General features: G+C 35.1%; 1 long non-coding RNA gene across 1 annotated transcript; it reads right to left on the bottom strand.

Moving 5' to 3' along the window:
• Positions 1-387: 387 nt before the first annotated feature.
• Positions 388-3,531, bottom strand: LOC140815220 (uncharacterized). The gene is made up of 2 exons (XR_012114301.1): positions 3,075-3,531; positions 388-919 (listed from the first exon to the last, which is right to left on the bottom strand). It is a non-coding gene; the product is annotated as an uncharacterized lncRNA (long non-coding RNA).
• Between the last annotated feature and the right edge of the window lie 1,279 nt (positions 3,532-4,810).

The following is a 4,810-nucleotide window of genomic DNA, read 5'->3' as shown; positions in this document are numbered from 1 at the left end:
TTATGAGTAAGTATCTTATAAGATGGTGTAATATATATATTTTTATCTGTGAAACTGATAAATCTTACTCGTATTTACAATAAAAATAATATCTTTAATATAAAACACAATAATTTTTATGTGCAACTCAAACAAAAACTTATCTCACAAAATTGACCAATGAACATGTTTTACAAAAGATTTTGTGATAAATTATATAGATCAACATAACGTTTGATTTTCTGATTTTATTTTAAAAGATTTAAAATGCTCTCTTACCAATTACAGACTCTGCCACAATAGTTGGTTCAACATTACCTTAAACATGCATTGGTTTCACGTACATAACAACCATAAATTAACTGGTACAATTGTAACTCAAATAGTGATTAACTGAAACAAATGAGCTGTTACAATTTATTTAAATATCATTCCATATGTATGCACAGAGGACTTCGAAGCTTCTTTGGACCAAAGAATCGAATTGCATTGCTTTTGGCAAAAAATTACTCCTGCAAGATGGCCCTCGCCTCTCCTTAATATATGTTTCAAACAAGGAGATTTGTTTTTTCAAACGACGATAGATATCTACAAAATCCTGCATAAAGATCATAGCAAACATATACGCACCACACTCAGAGACCACAGGAGCCCTTGCCTTCCTTCAGGTTTCCAGTTGAATATGCGCATCTGTGCCAGCTGTGTGCCTTCTGCTCGATTTACTAGTTTCCAGCGGCATGGTCACGAAAGAGTTTGATTTTGTTTTGCATGGCACGACTTCTTGAGTTCAGGTAGAGGCGGGACATTCTTGTAAGTTGGATGGTTGCTGATGTGAAGGCCAATGCATGCGTTCCAGAGGAAGGGGTGCTGGATGTGCAATATATTTGGGAACATTATCGCCCGGCATTAGTACCGAAACTTCTCTGGCGTTGACTGGCCTCTGAGAAAATGAATTGAAATGATTTGGTGTGACAAGAAAAATAAGTAAGCATTTTTGGAGTGAAATACCAACCAAACAGTCAATCTAACACTCCAAAAAGTATTCCTAGTGTGTGCGTGGATGCCAATTATTCTAAAGTCCCAAACATTCATGATCTTGTTTATATACCCTCGTGAGAGTCGACTCACAACTTTATGAGGGATTTATCCTTTGATGGATACATGAAATCAATTTATTTTTTTAGGATAACTCGGGGGGTGGGTTCAAATTAACCTTTTTCATTTTATCACCCAAGGAAAATCTTCAGTCTCTCTTATCTGAGCAAAAAAGCAACGTTCTTGAGCTTTATGCCCTTGTTGGATCATGTTTCACCAAATATCTGATCCGAAACAATGCCAGGTAAATAGAGACAGAAAAACTAGGAAATGAATGTTTAGCAAACGTTTCGATTGTTCTAATATCCTAGACGAGGACAGAGCAGTGCAAATGTCTGTTGGTTGCGTATTGACTTCTACGCGTAAAGAAGATAAATAAGAAACCATTACATTCTTTTATTCAAAGACCAATCAATAGGTGATAACTCCTACTTGATCTGTTGCAAAGGCAACAAGAAACTTCCAAACTTCATATATACTATTTATCGGGGGAAGTAAACGTATAACAAGTATGTAACGATCACCAGACACGTTCCCAGCAAATGTCTATAAGACTATAACCACGTTCCTTTCCTAGCTGTTATACCTCGGAATAACAATTCATTGTCACAAAAAAACACCAAATGACAATTGTGACACTTTTTTTAATAACTATGGATCATATGATCAAGACCTCTATCAGATGCCTCTAAAATGTTTGTCGTAGAGCGTAAGTCTCCTCACTCCACACAATGAATAACACCTAAAGGCTAAAGCCCAAGCTTTTGGGATTAAAGCTCAAACTTTGGGGTAATGCTTTTTTCGCTCAGAGAAATGGAGTTCTCTCTAGACATCCCAAATCTCAGAGACTCCTCCTTAAAGACACAGCATAAACTAATTTAGATTGTCTAGAGAAAGTATTAGATAAGTTAACAAAGCCGTTATTCATGAAAAAAAGAAAAAAATACAATTTTTTTTCATATTAACAATGGATTTAAATTTTTACTCATGTAACTTGCATTGTTTTTGTCCTACAATGAATTTTTATTTTCAGTCGTGTAACTTTTTCATTTTTGGTCCTATCTTGATCGAATTACATAATGTTTATCGGTCAAAATGACTAAAAATGAAAAATCATACAAGTGAAACGATAAAAATGAAAAAAAAGATTTAAATTAAAATTCAGACCAAAAATAATTAAAAAAAGACAATCAACTTACTGAAATTACATATTCACACTAAAAATGGGAAAAGTGCAACTTTCATACCAAAGTGATTTTCCCCATAACCAACCAATCCGGGCACATGATTAAAGCTGGAAGAAAGACAATGGACTAACACAAAAACAAAGAATTTCAAGACCCGGAGCCTGTTCCCGGACCAGGGATTTGCCACGCAAAGAGTCATAAATATTTCTTATGAAGGGCCAAAAAGTGCTCACAAACAAAGGGGTGGGGTAGAAACATGGAATTGAGAAGAATATACAATTTTAGGCTTACAGCTTGATTTCTCATCAATGGAGGTAGGACCCAGAAACCAGCTAACAACTTCTTGAATGAGTCAAGTTTTAAAATATTATAGTACACATTATTCCTCGTAAGTTCGTGTTGACAAAATCCCAGGAACAAGCACATGCTGTTATCTTTACTAAATTATTTTAAAATTTACGCTGCAGAAAACGACATGTACAATTCATCTTTCAATGAATTTTTTATTTATATGTTATTGCAATCAAGTTCCCGTAAAACTACACTGTCTAAATGCTTTAGTTGCAGTGTAAAGTTGAAGAAAATTGGAAAAAAAAAGAATAATAAGAATTTATTGGATTTTGTCAGAACAGCAATCACCACAGCCTGCAAAAACAAATCGTTTATCCAAATGGCCAAAAAAATGGAGCAAAACTACAAAGAAAGACCCAAATAAAATGAGGAGGAAGAAGAAAAAAATAAAAGAGAGGAAAACCCAAATAGAAAAACCACGATAACTAACATGAATGATTAAATTGAAGATAAAACTCTCACTTTCGGAGATGGGTACCCAAGTTTAGCATTGAAGCCACCAATACGATTATGAGCCTCGATGTCTGATTGTAACCGGCGGCCACCGGCCGAAGAGAGCGCCGGCGAGGTTGTTCTAAGAAACTTCTCGAAAATAGCCATCACAAGAAACATCGAAATGAGAACAGCGGTGGCTACAAACCCAAAAGAAATAGCATTCACAGAGTTATCAAACTGCGTCCAATTATCCTCTTTCTGCAGGTACAGCGGATAACCACTGGGTGCTGGTGGCAAACCCCCCAACCCCTCGTCTTCCCCTCCCATGACAAAGTCCCTTTGCAAGATAAAAATTTCACCACAAGTTCCAAGTGTTAAAAGATTGTGTTGAAAAAATATTTGAGCTAACTTAATTTCAAAAATTATCTTAAAGAAGGATAATTATATATATAATTTTCAAATATTTTATTCCATTGACCTGGTATAATTTACATAATTTTTACCTCTAATAATGAATATTTAGAACGTAAAATTTAAAGTGATATAGCTATGAGTAATCAAACAATAGAATCTGAGCTATGATTTTATGTTAATATTAAGATTTGAATAAAACTCAACTTTAAAAACTAGTTCAAATAGATGATTGACTGTGTCCATAAATGCAACACCAAGAGATTTTATATGTCAGTTGTCTCACATTGATTGAATAAAATTTATGAGAATTGTATATATTAACTCGGATAATCCTCTTTTTGAGCTAGTTTTCGTGGTTAAGTTATGTAAAAGTTTCAATCTTAACATTATATCAGAGTTCAAATGCTACTGTTATATGTTGGACACAACCATAGTTGGATCACTACAGTCTTATAAAATGTTCATTTCTGAGCGTGAGAACATATGTTAATTGTCTCACATTGATCGGATAAAATCTCTGAGAGTCGTATATAAACTTAGACAACATCTATTTTGAATTTGTTTTTAAAATCGAGTTATGCTCAAATTTCAATCTTCATATCATGTTGTAATAGCAGGGAAAAAGTTATCGTGGATTATAAGACAGTAGTGAACTTTTTCCCTAGGATTTCTTAACAGCAATGCAATCAAAGCAAGTCTCTTGAAGTGGAAGCTAGCGCAAGATTCTTTAGTACGTAGAGAAAGACGTGACCAGAGTCGCAAAAAATCGATTGCTACAAATAGGATAAATCTTGCTTTATGAAGTGTACAAAGGAGAAGAAAGGGGTTGGAAATGATCGCACCTCTGTTTTCTGACAGTTGAAAGAAACTTCTTTTCAGTGAGGACCCTTCTCCCGCTTATGTATATTTGCGCGAGCGAGAGGGAGAGGGTTCCGTTTTCACTTACGAGGCTACCTGCCGTTGACGTCTTTTACCAATCTTTTTTGCTTTTACTTTCCTCCTCAATTTTGACTCCAGGGCACTCTTAATTCCGTCTTTATTATATTTTATGGATGATTAAATATGTGTGATATCTGGTCTGGCTCTTTGCCTTCTCGACGAAATTTCTGGATTCGTATCTGCCTCTCACTGTCTCCTTTGATCAATGGCTTTCGTTGCTCCAATTACTTAAAACCACTTGCAACCGTTGATGAAACTATCAATAATCCCACGAGTCATAGTACCCACATACGTTTTTTACATAATAACCAAAGAAGAAGAAGAATTATTTTGTAGACAGGTTTTTACTGTGAAACCGGATAGGTTGGACCGGCGGACCCATCCATTATCCAGCAGTAACTTTTTATTTT

The sequence above is a fragment of the Primulina eburnea genome, chromosome 15 (assembly GCF_022965805.1).
Source record: "Primulina eburnea isolate SZY01 chromosome 15, ASM2296580v1, whole genome shotgun sequence".
NCBI classification, from domain to species: domain Eukaryota; kingdom Viridiplantae; phylum Streptophyta; class Magnoliopsida; order Lamiales; family Gesneriaceae; genus Primulina; species Primulina eburnea.
This window is presented reverse-complemented; position numbering and strand designations above follow the sequence as displayed.